Consider the following 19,987-nt stretch of genomic DNA (forward strand, 5'->3'; position numbering starts at 1 on the left):
CAGATCTCTTTTTCAGGGAGAGGTTTATTAGACACACACCGTGTGGGCATCACGATGGCCGATCAAGCTCGTTAGCAGCGGTACAACGACAGGACCGCTGCGGGCCTCCACCAGAGTTTCCTCTGGGTTCGCCCTGCTCGGGCATAGTTCACCATCTTTTGCAACATTTTCCAGCCTTCTGCCATCCCATCCCATTCATAATGGGTTAGTTATTGCCCCAAATCTCCCAGCCCACAGAGACGCCTCTGTGTCCGTGCACTTTCTGACACCTTCATCGGACACCTGCACCGCCAAGCAACAGATCTCTTTTTCAGAGAGAGGTTTATTAGACACTCACCCTGTGGGCATCACGTTGGCCGATCAAACTCGTTGCAAGCGGTACAACGACAGGACCGCTGCGGGCCTCCACCAGAGTTTTCTCTGGGTTCGCCCTGCTCGGGCGTAGTTTACCATCTTTTGCAACATTTTCCGGCCTTCTGCCATCCCATTCATAATGGGTTCGTTATTGCCCCAAATCTCCCAGCCCACAGAGACGCCTCTGTGTCAATGCATTTTCCATGGGCGGGGAGACTTTTAACGTCCCGCTCCACGACCGGCGCAACATTTTCCGGCCGTCTGCCAAACCATCCCATTCGTAATGGGTTTGTTACTGCCCCAGTTCTCTCAGCCCACAGAGACGCCTCTGTGTCCGTGCACTTTCTGACACATTCATCGGACACCTGTACCGCCACGCAACAGATCTCTTTTTCAGGGAGAGGTTTATTAGACACACACCCTGTGGGCTTCACGTTGGCCGATCAAGCTCGTTGCAAGCGGTACAACGACAGGACCGCTGCGGGCCTCCACCAGAGTTTTCTCTGGGTTCGCCCTGCTCGGGCATAGATCACCATCTTTTGCAACATTTTCCGGCCTTCTGCCATCCCATCCCATTCATAATGGGTTAGTTATTGCCTCAAATCTCCCAGCCCACAGAGACGCCTCTGTGTCCATGCATTTTCCATGGGCGGGAAGACTTTTAAGGTCCCGCTCCACGCCGGCGCAACATTTTCCGGCCGTCTGCCAAACCATCCCATTCGTAATGGGTTTGTTACTGCCCCAGTTCTCTCAGCCCAGAGACGCCTCTGTGTCGGTGCACTTTCTGACACCTTCATCGGACACCTGTACCGCCACGCAACAGATCTCTTTTTCAGGGAGAGGTTCATCAGACACACACCCTGTGGGAATCACGTTGGCCGGTCAAGCTCGTTACCAGCGGTACAACGACAGGACCGCTGCGGGCCTCCTTCAGAGTTTCCTCTGGGTTCGCCCTGCTCGGGCATAGTTCACCATCTTTTGCAACATTTTCCGGCCTTCTGCCATCCCATCCCATTCAAAATGGGTTACGTATTGCCCCAAATCTCCCAGCCCACAGAGACACCTCTGTGTGAATGCATTTTCCATGGGCGGGGAGACTTTTAACGTCCCGCTCCACGCCGGCGCAACATTTTCCGGCCGTCTGCCAAACCATCCCAATCGTAATGGGTTTGTTACTGCCCCAGTTCATTCAGCCCACAGAGACGCCTCTGTGTCCGTGCACTTTCTGACACCTTCATCGGACACCTGTACCGCCACGCAACAGATCTCTTTTTCAGGGAGAGGTTTATTAGACACACACCCTGTGGGCATCACGATGGCCGATCAAGCTCGTTACCAGCGGTACAACGACAGGACCGCTGCGGGCCTCCACCAGAGTTTCCTCTGGGTTCGCCCTGCTCGGGCATAGTTCACCATCTTTTGCAACATTTTCCGGCCTTCTGCCATCCCATCCCATTCATAATGGGTTAGTTATTGCCCAAAATCTTCCAACCCACAGAGACACCTCTGTGTCCGTGCACTTTCTGACACCTTCATCGGACACCTGTACCGCCACGCAACAGATCTCTTTTTCAGGGAGAGGTTTATTAGACACACACCCTGTGGGCATCACGATGGCCGATCAAGCTCGTTAGCAGCGGTACAACGACAGGACCGCTGCGGGCCTCCACCAGAGTTTCCTCTGGGTTCGCCCTGCTCGGGCATAGTTCACCATCTTTTGCAACATTTTCCAGCCTTCTGCCATCCCATCCCATTCATAATGGGTTAGTTATTGCCCCAAATCTCCCAGCCCACAGAGACGCCTCTATTTCCGTGCACTTTCTGACACCTTCATCGGACACCTGTACCGCCACGCAACAGATCTCTTTTTCAGGGAGAGGTTTATTAGACACACACCCTGTGGGCATCACGTTGGCCGATCAAGCTCGTTACCAGCGGTACAACGACAGGACCGCTGAGGGCCTCCACCAGAGTTTCCTCTGGGTTCGCCCTGCTCGGGCATAGTTCACCATCTTTTGCAACATTTTCCGGCCTTCTGCCATCCCATCCCATTCATAATGGGTTAGTTATTGCCACGATTCTCCCAGCCCACAGAGACGCCTCTGTGTCCATGCATTTTCCATGGGCGGGGAGACTTTTAACGTCCCGCTCCACGCCGGCGCAACATTTTCCGGCCGTCTGCCAAACCATCCCATTCGTAATGGGTTTGTTACTGCCCCAGTTCACTCAGCCCACAGAGACGCCTCTGTGTCCGTGCACTTTCTGACACCATCGGACACCTGTACCGCTACGCAACAGATCTCTTTTTCAGGGAGAGGTTTATTAGACACACACACTATGGGCATCACGTTGGCCGATCAAGCTCGTTACCAGCGGTACAACGACAGGACCGCTGCGGGCCTCCACCAGAGTTTTCTCTGGGTTCGCCCTGCTCGGGCATAGTTCACAATCTTTTGCAACATTTTCCTGCCTTCTGCCATCCAATCCCATTCATAATGGGTTATTTATTGCCCAAAATCTCCCAGCCCACAGAGACGCCTCTCTGTCCATGCATTTTCCATGGGCGGGGAGACTTTTAAACGTCCCGCTCCATGCCGGAGCAACCTTTTCCGGCCTTCTGCCAAACCATCCCGTTCGTAATGGGTTTGTTACTGCCCCAGTTCACTCAGCCCACAGAGACGCCTCTGTGTCCGTGCACTTTCTGACACCTTCGTCGGACACCTGTACCGCCACGCAACAGATCTCTTTTTCAGGGAGGGATTTATTAGACACACACCCTGTGGGCATCACGTTGGCTGATCAAGCTCGTTACCAGCGGTACAACGACAGGACTGCTGCGGGCCTCCACCAGAGTTTCCTCTGGGTTCGCCCTGCTCGGGCATAGTTCACCATCTTTTGCAACATTTTCCGGCCTTCTGCCATCCCATCCCATTCATATTGGGTTAGTTATTGCCCCAAATCTCCCATTCCACAGAGACGCCTCTGTGTCCATGCATTTTCCATGGGCGGGGAGACTTTTAAACGTCCCGCTCCACGCCGGCGCAACATTTTCCGGCCGTCTGCCAAACCATCCCATTCGTAATGGGTTTCTTACTGCCCCAGTTCACTCAGCCCACAGAGACGCCTGTGTCCGTGCACTTTCTGACACCTTCGTCGGACACCTGTACCGCCACGTAACAGATCTCTTTTTCAGGGAGAGATTTATTAGACACACACACTGTGGGCATCACGTTGGCCGATCAAGCTCGTTACCAGCGGTACAACGACAGGACCGCTGCGGGCCTCCACCAGAGTTTCCTCTGGGTTAGCCCTGCTCGGGCATAGTTCACCATCTTTTGCAACATTTTCCGGCCTTCTGCCATCGCATCCCATTCATAATGGGTTAGTTATTGCCCCAAATCTCCCAGCCCACAGAGACGCTTCTGTGTCCATGCATTTTCCATGGGAAGTGGAGACTTTTAACATCCCGCTCCACGCCGGCGCAATATTTTCCGGCCGCCTGCCAAACCATCCCATTCGTAATGGGTTTGTTACTGCCCCAGTTCACTCAGCCCAGAGACGCCTCTGTGTCGGTGCACTTTCTGACACCTTCATCGGACACCTGTACCGCCACGCAACAGATCTCTTTTTCAGGGAGAGGTTCATCAGACACACACCCTGTGGGAATCACGTTGGCCGGTCAAGCTCGTTACCAGCGGTACAACGACAGGACCGCTGCGGGCCTCCACCAGAGTTTCCTCTGGTTCGCCCTGCTCGGGCATAAGTTCACCATCTTTTGCAACATTTTCCGGCCTTCTGCCATCCCATCCCATTCATAATGGGTTAGTTATTGCCCCAAATCTCCCAGCCCACAGAGACGCCTCTGTGTCCATGCATTTTCCATGGGCGGGGAGACTTTTAACGTCCCGCTCCACGCCGGCGCAACATTTTCCGGCCGTCTGCCAAACCATCCCATTCGTAATGGGTTTGTTACTGCCCCAGTTCACTCAGCCCACAGACGCCTCTGTGTCCGTGCACTTTCTGACACCTACATCGGACACCTGTACCGCCACGCAACAGATCTCTTTTTCAGGGAGAGGTTTATCAGACACACACCCTGTGGGCATCACGTTGGGCAGTCAAGCTCGTTACCAGCGGTACAACGACAGGACCGCTGCGGGCCTCCACCAGAGTTTCCTCTGGGTTTGCCCTGCTCGGGCATAGTTCACCATCTTTTGCCACATTTCCCGGCCTTCTGCCATCCCATCCCATTCATAATGGGTTAGTTATTGCCCCAAATCTCCCAGCCCACAGAGACTCCTCTGTGTCTATGCATTTTCCATGAGCGGGGAGACTTTTAACGTCCCGCTCCACGCCGGCGCAAAATTTTCCGGCCGTCTGCCAAACCATCCCATTCGTAATGGGTTTGTTACTGCCCCAGTTCACTCAGCCCACAGAGACGCCTCTGTGTCCGTGCACTTTCTGACACCTTCATCGGACACCTGTACCGCCACGCAACAGATCTCTTTTTCAGGGAGAGGTTTATTAGACACAGACCCTGTGGGCATCACGTTGGCCGATCAAGCTCGTTACCAGCGGTACAACGACAGGACCGCTGCGGGCCTCCACCAGAGTTTCCTCTGGGTTAGCCCTGCTCGGGCATAGTTCACCATCTTTTGCAACATTTTCCGGCCTTCTGCCATCCCATCCCATTCATAATGGGTTAGTTATTGCCCCAAATCTCCCAGCCCACAGAGACGCCTCTGTGTCTATGCATTTTCCATGAGTGGGGAGACTTTTAACGTCCCGCTCCACGCCGGCGCAAAATTTTCCGGCCGTCTGCCAAACCATCCCATTCGTAATGGGTTTGTTACTGCCCCAGTTCACTCAGCCCACAGAGACGCCTCTGTGTCCGTGCACTTTCTGACACCTTCATCGGACACCTGTACCGCCACGCAACAGATCTCTTTTTCAGGGAGAGGTTTATTAGACACACACCCTGTGGGCATCACGTTGGCCGATCAAGCTCGTTACCAGCGGTACAACGACAGGACCGCAGCGGGCCTCCACCAGAGTTTCCTCTGGGTTAGCCCTGCTCGGGCATAGTTCACCATCTTTTGCAACATTTTCCGGCCTTCTGCCATCCCATCCCATTCATAATGGGTTAGTTATTGCCCCAAATCTCCCAGCCCACAGAGACGCCTCTGTGTCTATGCATTTTCCATGAGCGGGGAGACTTTTAACGTCCCGCTCCACGCCGGCGCAATATTTTCCGGCCGTCTGCCAAACCATCCCATTCGTAATGGGTTTGTTACTGCCCCAGTTCACTCAGCCCACAGAGACGCCTCTGTGTCCGTGCACTTTCTGACACCTTCATCGGACACCTGTACCGCCACGCAACAGATCTCTTTTTCAGGGAGAGGTTTATTAGACACACACACTGTGGGCATCACGTTGGCCGATTGCATGCCTGAGTTTATATCCTCCAACTTTGTCTCTGTCTCCCCCTCTGGCAAATCTGCTGAGCCCCACCCCACACACACAGTGGATGGCATCACAGGGTATCAATTGTATAGGGGAATTTATACCTCAGAATTTGGAGTAGGTTGTCTCATGACTGAAGGGTCAGCAGTTTCATTCAGGGTTCTGTAACTAAATAGACACATTACACAGCATTCATGTTGCATTGTCATAGTGGGGTACACACAAGTGTATTTTACCAAATGAATTAAGGTCACACTTTATTGAGTGTCTCACACTGTCACAGCCATGCTACAGTGCCACTATGCACAATATCCACACCCTGGCTCAGCTAAAACATAAATGGACCAGGGCCATAATCACATTTAATTACACCTGTGTCTACTACGCTATTGACACAAGGGCTGAACAATTAATTGCATTTGTGATTTGACTGCGGTTTGAAAACATGCGTGCGTCTTAGCTGGAGTAATTTCAGTAGGGGAGGGGTAGGAGCCGCGGGGTAGGGAGGAAAGTGGTGGGGCCGAGCGAGGCCGAGTGGAACGGTCCAGGATGGAGGGAAGTGTAGAGGCGACTTCAACACGACGCTATAATGGCGGATGCAACTGAAAGTTTAGTACCAGCAAGGCAATTGTGTGGATGCATTTTGGCTATAAAAACGACGCTACACAAAAAAAGCATCGTGCAGAATATGCCTCCCTCCCGTTGCTACCTCAAGAGGGGACAATACGAACCTTTTTCAGCGCTTAAAAAAACCCACACCACACAGCACTGAATGATAGCTGCATTATGACTAAAACGCCAGCAACCAGTGTTTCAACTTCTGTGTGTGTGAGCAGAGGGTCAATGCGTGTGTGCGGGAGAGCGAGAGAGAGACAGCGTGAGCGGGAGGGAGGGGGGAAAGGGATAGAGATAAACCGGGTGTGAGGGACAGAGGTTGAAAATGTGTTTATTGCAAAAATTATTACCTTGAAGTTACTTGCGCTCATCTTTAAAACCAGCATAAGTTGACATGCTGGTTTTCCTAGTAAAAAAACTGTGAGGTACTTATACAGAACAACTTTTGTGGCTAAGAGTTCTATACTTATTTTGCTCATGAATTGCTATTACTGAGTTAATTTAATATATTCATTGGTATTCAAAATTGTTTTTTATTTTCAAATTTGAATGAAAATATAGTGTACACATATTTTGTGTTAATTAATTTTGTGACTTTTTGAAAGTACAGAACCTTAAAAATGTTTGCACTTCTATGATAAAAGTTTATAGATAAAAGTTCTAATGCTTCTCATTGGTTGATTTATGTTTATAACATGGATTTATTTGTGTATGTTGAAAAATAGAACAGGACCTAATTTATTAATTTTTTTAATCGCATAGTAAATGGCAATCGGAAAATTTTGGGGAAAAAAAAAATCGCAATTAGATTATTTTCCATAATCGCTCAGCCCTAATTGACACCACATGTTTGATGTGAAAAGTGTCAATGCCAAATGTCAATAAAGTAGGCAAGAAAAAAGTATGTTTTATCTCATTTCAGCCGGGCTATTGGTCAAAATTGATGGTTTTACCTGTATATGTTATTGCCGCATACCCATCCATCTTCCTTCTCTGTGGCGTTAAGCAAGCGTAGTCGTCCTATTTTGATACTCCACTCTTGTCTTTATTTGTTACAGAACAGAGTGACATCCGTCTCCAGCAGTAACATCGTGCTTGCCAATGTCGCCAAATGTTTTCCTGAAAATAGAGGCTGTATAATTAGAAAACATGTCACCATTGTGGCCAAAATAATCAAGATAAATTATATTATTGTAACATGAAATATTAGGAAAAGGGTCTAACTAGCATTGTATCGTATTGTCGAACTCAAGCTTGAACCAGTCTGGTTCAAAGAGAAACCTGAACACTTTCATGCAGGCCAAGACTTTTAGTCCAAACGTGTACAGCTAATGGGTGGATTACTTAAAGGTGCAATGATTGTGCAGTTAAAAAATGTTAATATTAAAGCAGGGTTCACCAATTGCGATCCTCGAGGTATATGGATATGGCACCCAACGCTGCAAACAGCAAAGCCCTATGCGGGGCCCCACTGTGGCCAATCGGGCATCAGTATTATAAAGGGAAGTGACCTGAGAATAACAATACAAAAACAATAACAAAAAATACGAAAATAAGTTAGCCTACCCTTCACAACCCTGCTAGCCCAGCTAGACAGATCGACGGTAGGGCAGACTAAATAAAAAGGTAGCCTATAATCGATCTAAAAGGACAGCAGGAAGCAGCAGAAAAATTACTTTAAAAAACAGACAAAATGACAGTATTTACAATCATAAACAATTTTTAAAATGTATTTAATGAATACTGAAAAGCATGTAAAAAAAAAATAATTATCATCATTATTATTGGAAATTGGGGGGATAGATGGAAGTCGACGTATTTTCTAGCCTCTTCCCACAATCTCAAACGGTCCCAAACGCCACTTTTATACTGGTCACCATTACGAACACACGCAGACTATTCAATAGTTTGGTAGTTAGCATTTAGCGCCAAAACAAACGGTCAAACAAATGAGACTGAGACGTGTGAAGCTTCGAACGTCATCGGTTACGTGATACTTGCAGAATGATACAAACTCCGAAACACTGATTGACGAAATCCGAAACAAGCGTCAAGGTATCTGTTTCATTGGACCATCTACCATAATTATTTGCAAAGACTAACAACCCCGCTACAACACAGCCGAAGGACTTTCTCTGTGTCCAAATTCTCATGGTTGGGTCCCCCGAAGGCCAAATTTGTCGACCGTATGACGTCATCCCCGGCGATACTCGACAAGACACGTACTTACATATGAATGGACTATCAATGCTGCTTGTCGGTAACACGTTGACTTAATGGAGAAATACCGGTAAGGGTACCAGATCTACAGACGGAGTGGTAATGGCTCATTGACAAACCATTTATATATAAATTCCGTGAGTGTAGTCGAGTCGCGCCGGGATGTACTCAACGGTCGACAAACTCGGCCTTCGCGGACACAGCCAACCTAAACCCGCCCACACACTTACACACACAAATACTACCGACCTGGTTTCCAAATGTGCTGTTTTCCGTCGTCCATTCCGTTTCTCCGCATTTTTTCCGCGGTTATTGGGTGCAGACCCGCACCCAAACCACCGTTTCCGCAATAACGCTCGTGTCCAACAAACATTTCTCCGGCATCCGCCTCGGTACGTGTCCTTACTGTCAAGTGTCAAACCGAACAAATGCGTCACTTTCGGATTATAAAGCGTCATGCGCGGGAAACTGGTGTGTGACGTCGTTGTGATTGACATCATGGAAAAATACTGGTCTGGGTATTAGCTAGACTCGGGATGCTGGCGTGTGACGTCTTAGTGAGTGACGTCATGGAAAAACACTGGTCTGGTCCTTCGGCTCCCCGGCCTGCACAACTGTACCGAAGACGTCACGCAGCAGGATTGGCTGGAAGTCGTGATGGAGAAAAAAATAAATAATAAGAAAATCACATTTCAGAATACTGTGTTACGTATGATTTGTACTTAATGTCTTTTTAAACAATCTTAAGGGTTAAACGCGTACGAGTTTACAGCTAGACAGCGAGCTGGGCTCTGGGTGGCAGTGGTACCGTCACTTGTCTTCAATGCAGGCCTCGTGGCTGCGGATAGTGGAAACGCCGAACCATCGCGTGTCTCGCGAGAGGAATCGCATCTTTGCCAGAAATAGGTTGGAGTCCCGACCTGATGTAAGGAAATATCACTCACATGCCTAAACTGTTCAAACCTTGATTTATGAGCATTCTAAATTGAGTTTAATGAGAAATCGAAGGCATAACATAAGGCCAGAAAAAAAGAAAAGAAATCTAAGGCATTAAATGAGCAAAGCAGTTTTCTTTTATCTGATATGAGTCAATACAAATCTAAACAAGTCATTATAGCCATAGTTCTCATTGCCTGCCTGTTATTATTTCTAAAGTTATGCATAAAGTTTTTTTATAAATATTATTTTAGTGGAAATGATTAGCTTTTATTCTTCTCTTTTGTTTTATATATTCTATGAAAGTTAATAAAAATCCAAACAAGTAATTTTAAGCGTTGTCATTCTATTGTTAGGAGGCTCGTGCAAATCTGCCTGTTGTTTTTAAAGTTATGCATTAACATTTTTTAAATGTTTATAGTGGAACTCATTAGCTTTTATTCTACATTTTAATGTAATTGATGGCCTAAAATGTTCACCTTTACTGAAATTAATAACCTTAAAGTTAGGCATACTTTTATTTAATAGACTTCATTGTAATTAATTGTAAAATAATATTTAAAAATAAAAATTTTCAGCTTCATTGTATTCAATGTAAACTGATATTACTGAAAAAAGAAAACGGACCAAAATTCAAGTTTCAATAATTTTATTCATGCATACATTATTTAATTGACAAGTGTTTTTGTAATAAAACTACAATTATTGTAATTTCCTAGATGGTAGCATTAATTGACATTTATTTTGAAAGGACATCTAATGAGATACAGGGAAAAGGGAAAGTTTAACAGTGTGAATAATATGCAAAGCAAATAATTGGACTTGAACTTATAGGGATGCTGCCTCTGCTTATGGGGCATGAGCACTACCAACTAAGTATACATTTCATGTAATCTAAAATCACTTTGAAACAGCAGCGGCATGGCTGTGGTCGTCTAGTATCCCTGAGGTTGTGGTTTCTGTTTTCTTTTTTTCTTTTCTTTTTTTTAGGTTGTGGTTTCTGGCGGCACGGTGGATGACTGGTTAGCACATCCGCCTTCCAGTGTAGAGGACCTGAGATTGAGTCCAGGCTTCTATGGCAAGCCCTTTGAGCATTTATTCCATATCCTTGATATCAGACAGTAGTGTTTCCTAACTAGTGCAGTCTTTGTCAGAACTAGGTGGACATTCAGCCATACTAGTTATGCGCTTTGTCGTACTACTTGTACAAAAACACTGACATGTCACCCATTTTCTGCAACTTGTGCCTCTTTAATCAAACTAGTGCTGACACAAGTCTAACTAGTGACACATATAAGCATGCATGTAGTGCCAAAGTCGCAGCTAGTCGGCTTTTTTATGCACTAGTTGCCCAGTGGACCAAACAAGTAATGTTCAAAGTCTTACTAGTTAACTAGTAAGGCACAAAAGCTCTAACATGTTTACTAGTTGACCGTGAATTATTCTAACATGTTAACTAGTTACCTCTGATTTGCTGCACTAGCTTACTTGTGAGAGCTGAAATACCTACTTGTTAACTAGTGAATGACAAAACACTGACATGTTAGCTAGTGAAAGCCTCTTAAAGTCTACATGTTGAACTAGTGACACTCAAACGTTTTTACTAGTTAACTAGTAATGCCCAAAATTTCCACTAGTTACTCTAGTGAGACATTTTGACTGAACTAGTTCAACTAGTGAGGTCCAAAATGTTCACTAGTAGAACTAGTGGATGCCAACATGCTCACTAGTCAACTAGTGTTACAGTCCTTTGAATTTGCTAGGTAGCTATGATGCCCAAATGTTCACTAGTAGAACAAGTGAAAAACAAATTGCTCACTAGTGGCACGAGTTACGCTAAATGCTAATCAGGAGGCCGGACAATGCCATAAGTGGGTAACTCCTATTGGCTCTATGATCAGAGCTCAACCCAGGAAAATTTTAACCCTGTAAAGCCTGAATTTGAGCTTCCACAGTCATTTACTGCCCCTTGTATCTATTCAAAATCAACACAGAGCAGTCACTTACCACTTTATATGCTATACTAAATAAAAAGAAATCCAGTGCAACAGTTCTGAAATAAATTTGCCCTTCTTGAGGATTTGAATTGTCATTTGTTGTTAAATCTGTTCAAACTGGTGGTGGTAGCAAATGCATCATGATTGGCTGATTGGTTGTCCGAAGTCACGCAGATCTTGTCTGGTGCATCCTGGGTAATGTAGGCGGAGTAAGAACACGTCTGGACGAGTAAGTGTTCAAAGTTAATTTTTATCTTTATTCCTTAAAATGTCCACTAGAGGGCAGCATGTCAACATGCACACCGTGCAAGTTACATGTTAACAAGTAAGCTTTTATTGAGCGTACATGTTAACATGTAAGCTTTTATTGAGTGTACATGTTAACATGTAAGCTTACATTGATCTTACATGTTAACAAGTAAGCTTTTATTGAGCGTACATGTTAACATGTAAGCTTTTATTGAGTGTACATGTTAACAAGTAAGCTTACATTGAGTGTACATGTGAACAAGTAAGCTTACATTGAGTGTACAAATAAGCTTACATTGAGCTTACATGTTAACAAGTAAGCTTTTATTGAGCTTACATGTTAACATGTAAGCTTTTATTGAGTGTACATGTTAACATGTAAGCTTACATTGAGCTTACATGTTAACAAGTAAGCTTTTATTGAGTGTACATGCTAACAAGTAAGCTTACATTGAGTGTACAATTAAGCTTACATTGAGCTTGTGGTGTTCAACGAAAAAAAGCACTTTGACCAAAATTTGATGTTACATTTTAAAATAAAAGTCATTTGAAATTTAGACTATTACTGCTGATTTCAATAAATCATTAAAAATTAAAAGTTTGTTATCCTAGGACCGGACCAGTTCTACAGGACACTACACCAACCCAGGTATCCAACCAAATTTCTTTCATGTGATTTACTGGCTAGTCCTGGACCACAGCACTCGCTCAAAGCAGGTAGGATATGCTCCAGCTTAAAGAATATAAGCTTGTCGAAATGTCATCAGTTAACAACCAATTCCTGTTAGGATGACATTGCATATATAATGACACAGGTATTTTAAAACATATATATACAATACAGCCAAAAGTTTGGACACACCTTCTCACTCAATACATTTGATTATTTTTCATAACCATATACAGTACATTGTAGATTCTCACAACTAACAAACACATGTGGAGTTATGTAAAAATAATAAAATAAACACAAATAAAAAGCCACCCTTTTCTCTGATTACTTTTTTGCACATTCTTGGCATTCTCTCGATGAGCTTCAAAAGGTAGTCACCTGAAAAGGTTTTCCAATAGTCTTTAAGGAGTTTCCAGAGGTAAGAGTATGCAGAAAAGAAACCAGAGCAAAGGATGGCTATTTGAAAGAATATCTAATATAAAATATATATATTTTTAAGTACATAACTCCTCATCAGTTCATACATAGTTTTGATGCCTTCATTGAGAATCTACAAAGTAACCAGTCACGAGAATAAAGCAAATACATATATTCAAACAGAATAATTATATATACACTACTCACAAAAAGTTAGGGATATTTGTCTTTCAGGTGAAATTTATGGAAAATGTAAAAAGTTCAAGCTACAATGATATCAATACATAAATGTAGGACATTTTGAGTGGTTCCACCACACTGGAATCCCTCTCTAAGTAGAACGATGCACTGGTGATTTCGTCATCTCAAACAATTGATTGAAACAAAAAATAACAACAATGGTGGGTACCCCACAACCAGAAATTTCAACATCTCAATAATTCACCATGTGCCCTTGAGCATTAATTACAGCTTGACAACAACATCTCATGCTGTTCTCAAGTCGACTAATTGTCTGCTGAGGCATGGCATCCCACTCTAATTGAAGGGCATTGAGGTTTTGGAGTCTCCAGCCTCAATACGGCGACTCTGCTGATCCCACAGCTTTTCAATAGGATTCAGGTCTGGAGAAAGTGCAGGCCATTCCATTTGAGGTACACCAGTTCCAACAGCCGTTTCCTGATGATACCACCTCCATGAGCTGGAGCAATGTCGTTTGTGAATTTTGCCATTAAGCTCCTTCTCAGAGAACAGAAACTTGTGCAAAAAGTACTGAAACATTGGACAGTTGAACATGTGCATTCAAAAGCATAGGGAAGGTCACATTAAGTTAACCTGTGAAGGTTTGAATGCATTTTAGGCTTGTCCTGAAATTTCACCCAAAAGCCAAATATCCCAAACTTTTTGTAAGTAGTGTATATAATTTTGTGTAAAACATCGTCCAAGATTTTTCTTTTTAATCCACTGTGATAACTTCCGACCTTTTGACAGATGCTAATTTGGGGAAAAGAAAGTATATTGTGACCTTTATAAATCTTTATATCAGTAAATTTTCATTTTCTTAGGTGTTACTGTCGCTTTAATTAATTAATTCATTAGACATTCCAGATTCATCAATATGAAGAGCCCCTCCCTTTGGACCATGGCAGTGAACAGTGCACGGAATCCTCGTATGTGCCATCCAATGCTCTTTGTCAGAGGAAAGACTTGCTGCACTACAGCAAATAAATCCAACCTCTTATTCCTTCAAATCTGGTCAGGACATCTTCTTGCAGGCTCTAAAAGTTGCGGTCTAGTGGGCAATCAAGGAAGTTGCAGATTGGTCCAAATAGACATTACATTTGTTTATGTCACAAATAAAAATACATTCTTATGCCAAGCAGTTTCTCTTTTATTTATTAAAAAAAACCTGCATATTAATTTTCCCACCAACAATAACCTTTTGCAGTTCAGTTAAAAACAGTTAATGTGGAACAGACTCTGAGACAGATCCTTGTGGGCCTGCACCACCTCAGGAACGGAGGAGGCTCTTCCATTTTCATCTTCTGATTTCACATCTTCAATAGTAAAGAAAATATAAGTAGCTTATAAGTGACAAACATACAAAGTATTTTTTTGTTTTTAATCAGGTAAGACGTGTTTGACATATGATTTTTAGAGCTAACAAACGAGCAATAAACAATATAACAATCACAGATTAAAGTTATTACAAAATATTACTTATAAATATATACTGTTCACCAGAATAAATGTTTACAAAATATGTATAAAATGGTATTGGCATTCAGACCTGAAAAATTCACGCTGTGGTCCCCCCCATATCATCTGCATCTTCTCCTACAAACTCAATGTGTGGTGGTTGGCTCCAACAAAAACTCACTCTAGAGCAGACGTGGGCAATCTCGGTCCTCGAGGGCCGGAGTCCTGCAGGTTTTGGAGGTTTCTCACTTCCAACACAAGCTGATTCCAATCAACAGGATCGTTATCAGGCTTATGCAGAGCTTGCTGATGAGCTGATCATATATCAGCTGTGTTGGAGAAGGGCAACATGCAAAACCTGCAGGACTTCGGCCCTCGATGCCCACCTCTGCTCTAGAGAGTGCTTTAATGGCACTCTCTAGAAGCTTACTCCTCCTGATACAAATGGTGGATGCCATAGTGCCAGAAATGTGATCCTCGTGATAAGTCCTCAAGATAGTGGCAAGATCCACTTCTTCCTAATATATATGAAAAGAACAGTACATTAGAAATGAATGGCAGAAACACTGGTAGAATGTGGCAAAATCATTTATTCATAAACATTTTTAAATGCAGTCAAAAACGACTACTGAAAAAAATTAACATTTTTCCCAATGCTCTGTTTAAAAAGTTATAACTTACTGGAGGACTGTCATTTTCAAAAGGATCTGCAATGATGTCATCATCTCCCCCATCTTCTTCAGTATCATCAATAAAAAAGTAATTGGCAAGAGTCCTACAAAATATGATTACACAAGTCATAATTACACACAGGAATCCCGGAGACCTAAACCGTTTGTATTATACAAGTACTACATTGTGATTTAGCTAGATGTACTGAGATTTCATTTGTGCATGTGTATCTCATTTATTGTGCATTCAGTCATTTTTTTTCACAGAAATTTTGACTACTCCTTTGTTTTCTGTATTTGTCATATAGTTTCATAACTATCGTAAGGACAAACTTTGTGTTGTCCGGCATACTTGATAAGAGAGGGATGTTTAGCTCTCTGTCAATATACAGTATACAGCAAGAGCACAGCACAAGTGTTGAGGACAGAATTTACATTGAATAGAATACAATGTAACATGTGGCTCCTGTTTCTAAACCGACGAAATACCTGTTCATAGGTTCCAAACATGTTGCTCTGTAGAAGACCTTGAAAAATAGACATGGTGCATGTAATAATGGCATAAAATGATAAAGCCTATAGTCATATTTCTAGAACATGCTCAATATGACTGATTATTTATCATCACATCTGGGGTCCAAGCATTGAGCCACTGTGCAGGATCCAAACTTGACTCCTGTTGGAAAGAGTTACATTCAGCTCTCTTCTATTGAGGTGTACACAGAAAGGGTGACTTCCAAATAGAGATGCAAAATAATGCTATTTTCAAACAATACCGATAAACCAATCATTTAGAAAGTGTCGATGTCGATAACCAATAAGTAAGTTGATAATTGTTTCCAAAATTAACTTGTGTGTGTTTACTTTTGAGTCCTACTATAGTTCTAACATACTACAAATACAATGAAACATTGTGTAAAGCACCATGAAGCTGAATTTTCTTGATATCTCTGCTTCAGACAACCAGTAATCCATTTTGAGTTTGCCAAAACAAAACAGTCATGTTTAAAAATTGCAACAAAAAACTGTAAGGGTAACATTTTTGGGAGAAACAGTAAAGAAAGCCCACAATGGCGACTGCCATGTCACCATAATGCATCTTCTGTGAACACGAGGTCGTGCGCATTACGATGTGACAAATATGCGACACTACCATAGAAGAGGGGAGTGGTTGAGGAGTTGGGCACAACCACAACAGATGGAGCAACGTGACATGATATTAATATTGGCGGATTTCTTTATTATCTGGTTTATCTATATGATGTCAAATTGATTGATAATTGCTGATAACTATCAGCGGATTTCTTCATTATCTGGTTTATCTGTTTGACGTCAAATTGGTCAATAATTGTCGATAATAATCGTACACCGACATTATCGTGCATCCCTACTTCCAAACCCAAATCATTAACATTTAGACCACCATTTTCTTCAGTCTGAATTATTAAGTACACACAAAATACAGTATTGTTTACAAATACTTACGAGTACTGCGCTGAAGTCTGTCCTTGGTGCACTTCCTTTATTGTCCATGGATGTAGGCAAAGACTGGGAACTTGCACTACACTGTAAAAAAAAAAAAAATACAAAATAATAATTTTAAAAAAAAAATTGAATTTTCCAGCACCAAAAAAATTGTCAATTAACATAAATTTATTATTTCTCATAAAACATGCCATTTAAGAAACAATACTTGGAATTTTTTTTCTTTTTATTACATCCTGGAGATAACATCCTCCTGTACAAATCCATTGAAATCTGCTGTCGAGATTCCTCATTGACCGCTGCAACAGCTCAGCTGGGATTCCATCATTGTTTGATTGTAAATGGCATGTTTTAAGGTTTCAATTACTATGAACAAAATATGTTTCTTCCATCACACTTGGTTTTATTGGATTGTTAAAAAAAGTTCCCATTTTTTTGGTCACCCTAACAGTATAGGCTATGACAAAAAATAATGTGATTCAGCTTCCAAAACATGTAAAAAAAACTGTTGAAAAACTAGATATTGGGTTTAAAATTTCAACAATTTACATTATGGTACTGCAATTCATTTACCGTATATAGCACTTTTCCACCTTATGATGTCCTCAAACAGCTTTACATTTTGACTACTCATTCACCTTCTGATGATGCAGGATCAGGAGTTCAGTATATTGCTCAAGGATACTTCATTATGGTCACAAAGGGGATCAAACCCACAATTTAATGGATACTAGCCAACAACTTTACCACTGAACCATGTCGCTGCTGTTTTTAGCAATTTTAGATCACGTGAAATGTATACTTAGTTGGTAGTGCTGATGCCCCATGGCATCCCTAAATCAATTGCAATTATTTGCTTTGCATATTATTTATCCTCTCATATTTTCCCTATGCCTCTTTAGATGTCCTTTCAAAATAAATGTTAATACAATGTCAATGAATGTTACCATCTAGTCAACTAATTAAGAATTTATCGTACAATTATACATTTTTAGTATTAATTTCTCAGAAATTGTAAATGTCTCTCATTTTTAAAGGGTTTTAAAGTTGCATAAATTTGAGAGGTTATTACCTTAAATAACAGACAAATATTTGAGGAATTACGATTTATTTGTGAACCTATTTTAACAATAAATATATGCATTACTAATACGTTTTTCTGTAAAACAACAGAAATATCAAGTTGTGAAATGTTGTGTCAGAGTTACAGAGATTTTATGTTATTTTTGCATTCAGGTAAAAACAGTCTATTTTTGAAAATTAAATCTTTTTTTTTTGAAATAGGAAAAACCTGTAAATTCAAATCAAATAAATATCGAAATTCTGTTTCTTTAGATTAAAAAAAAATATATTATTATAATGTAGAATTGCTGTTAGATGTGACAAATGGCTAGTGTATTGGTACTCCAGGAAGTAGAGAGCATGACCTGAGGGACTGCAGCTGAGGCTAGAGATCCGAGAGCTGATGATGAAAGTGATTGAGATTGATTATTGTGTGAGACTTCCGGTTCCGGTCTGCAGGCTGTTGTGGTAGCAGTGGAAGAAGCAATTGTCTCTGGTGTCCTTTCAGATTCAGTGATCTAAGTTGACAACACAAACTGTCTTATTAGTAAGTCACTACGCTAATATAAAAAAAAGGAATGTTTGATCAATACAAAGACAAACACTAACCTCTATTGGCAGTGAAATATTTGTCTGGGGAAGAATATATAATCTGCTTCTGCCAACTGCTTTTCTGAGGTCCTTCAAAGTATTGGCCTGAATTTTACTCAGAAGCCTCGATTTGTCAGCTCTTGCCAGGTGAAAGCCAACTACGTTTAGGCTAACAGAGGGGAAGCTTTGGCAAATGTAGTTATTAAACTCTGGAAGAGTCCATGATAACTGCACAAAACATCAAGAGGAGGTTGCCCCTAGTAGCTCATGACTTGGGGTCCCTGGAAAACAATTAAAAAATAAATATCTAACAATATTATTTTAGTACTGGTTCAACAAGTTTAAACATTTTTTAAATCTGGCTATCTATCTAATTGTGCTACTTTTTATTTATAGGTTGATTTGTTATACTGCGTGTATACTAAATTTGTTATGTCTGTGTTTGTGCAAGAGGATACCTCATGATAAAAACGTCACTGGCATAAAGCTGCCAGAATGTAGTTAATATTTTTTTAAAAAAGCACTTAGTTTTTTTTTCTATTTTACGCAAAAATACTGCACAACCAACGAAGCAATAATACACATAGATTTTCTGCATACACAAAAAATAAAACACAAATGCAATCTCACTGTGCAAATCAATAGTGTGTACATTACCCAAACCAATTCTGGTTAGTTGACAGCATTGTGAAGCCGATGGAACAGCGAAATGATCAGCATTTGGCAACAGAAAGAGCCTTACTCTCCAGATTCCATTTGTTCCTTGTGTTTCTGTATTAATAAGAATGTGTTAATGAGATGCAATTATCAGTAGCACATTCGGCAAAATGGGGTATCGTAATCTCATCATAAAACTGTACAAATACAGTAGATTATGGGACGTGGGGTAAAAAATAAATACATTTAAATTCCGTGACGACCATCTGGGGTGGGCGATGAACATTCTTAAACATGTGCTCAAGAATCTTCAAAAGAACACCTTTTTTTTCACGCCAAATGTTGCAAATTAATCAAGTACTGGTCCACTATAGAATCAGTTCCATGGCTCAAGACTGCTTTTTTTGCCTCTACAACACCGTCACCGCAAATTTCTTTGAAATATCGTGCCATTATTTTGAGGCAATATCACCCACCCCTAATAGTATTGATTGACAGACAGTCTTACAGTAGCTAGCCGGCTAGCTGTAAGTAGCACTAATTGAATTAGCCATGTCAAAAAGTTAGCCAACCTGTCGTCGTCGTCGTCGTCGTGCGTGCTCTTCTGCGTCTCCGAAATGTGTTCCTTGTGGTTCGCAATACGTTGTTTCCATTCATCTGCGCTGCCAGTTCTCGTCTTGCAACATCTAGTGCATTCCAGACGCGACTAATAACTTCATCAAATCCACTTTCTGAGGCAGATTCAGGTGAAGACCAGCTCATGTCAGCAATCAGCAAGAGGCCCGCCAAATAACTTTGTTGGATACGCATACTGCCACCCACTGGTCACTCTTTGTCCATGCCTGTATACTGCACTGTATCTATACAGTGCAAAAGTACTTATCCAGTTATTTAAAAAT

General features: G+C 42.2%; 1 long non-coding RNA gene across 1 annotated transcript; it reads right to left on the minus strand.

Annotated features, from left to right (window-relative positions):
• Nucleotides 1-14,296: 14,296 nt before the first annotated feature.
• LOC144053762 (uncharacterized) lies at nt 14,297-19,872 on the minus strand. The gene is made up of 9 exons (XR_013294504.1): nt 19,661-19,872; nt 19,089-19,202; nt 18,450-18,712; nt 18,206-18,358; nt 16,779-16,859; nt 15,783-15,969; nt 15,304-15,397; nt 14,714-15,140; nt 14,297-14,480 (listed from the first exon to the last, which is right to left on the minus strand). It is a non-coding gene; the product is annotated as an uncharacterized LOC144053762 (long non-coding RNA).
• Between the last annotated feature and the right edge of the window lie 115 nt (nt 19,873-19,987).

This window comes from Vanacampus margaritifer, chromosome 6, assembly GCF_051991255.1.
Source record: "Vanacampus margaritifer isolate UIUO_Vmar chromosome 6, RoL_Vmar_1.0, whole genome shotgun sequence".
In the NCBI taxonomy this organism is placed as follows: domain Eukaryota; kingdom Metazoa; phylum Chordata; class Actinopteri; order Syngnathiformes; family Syngnathidae; genus Vanacampus; species Vanacampus margaritifer.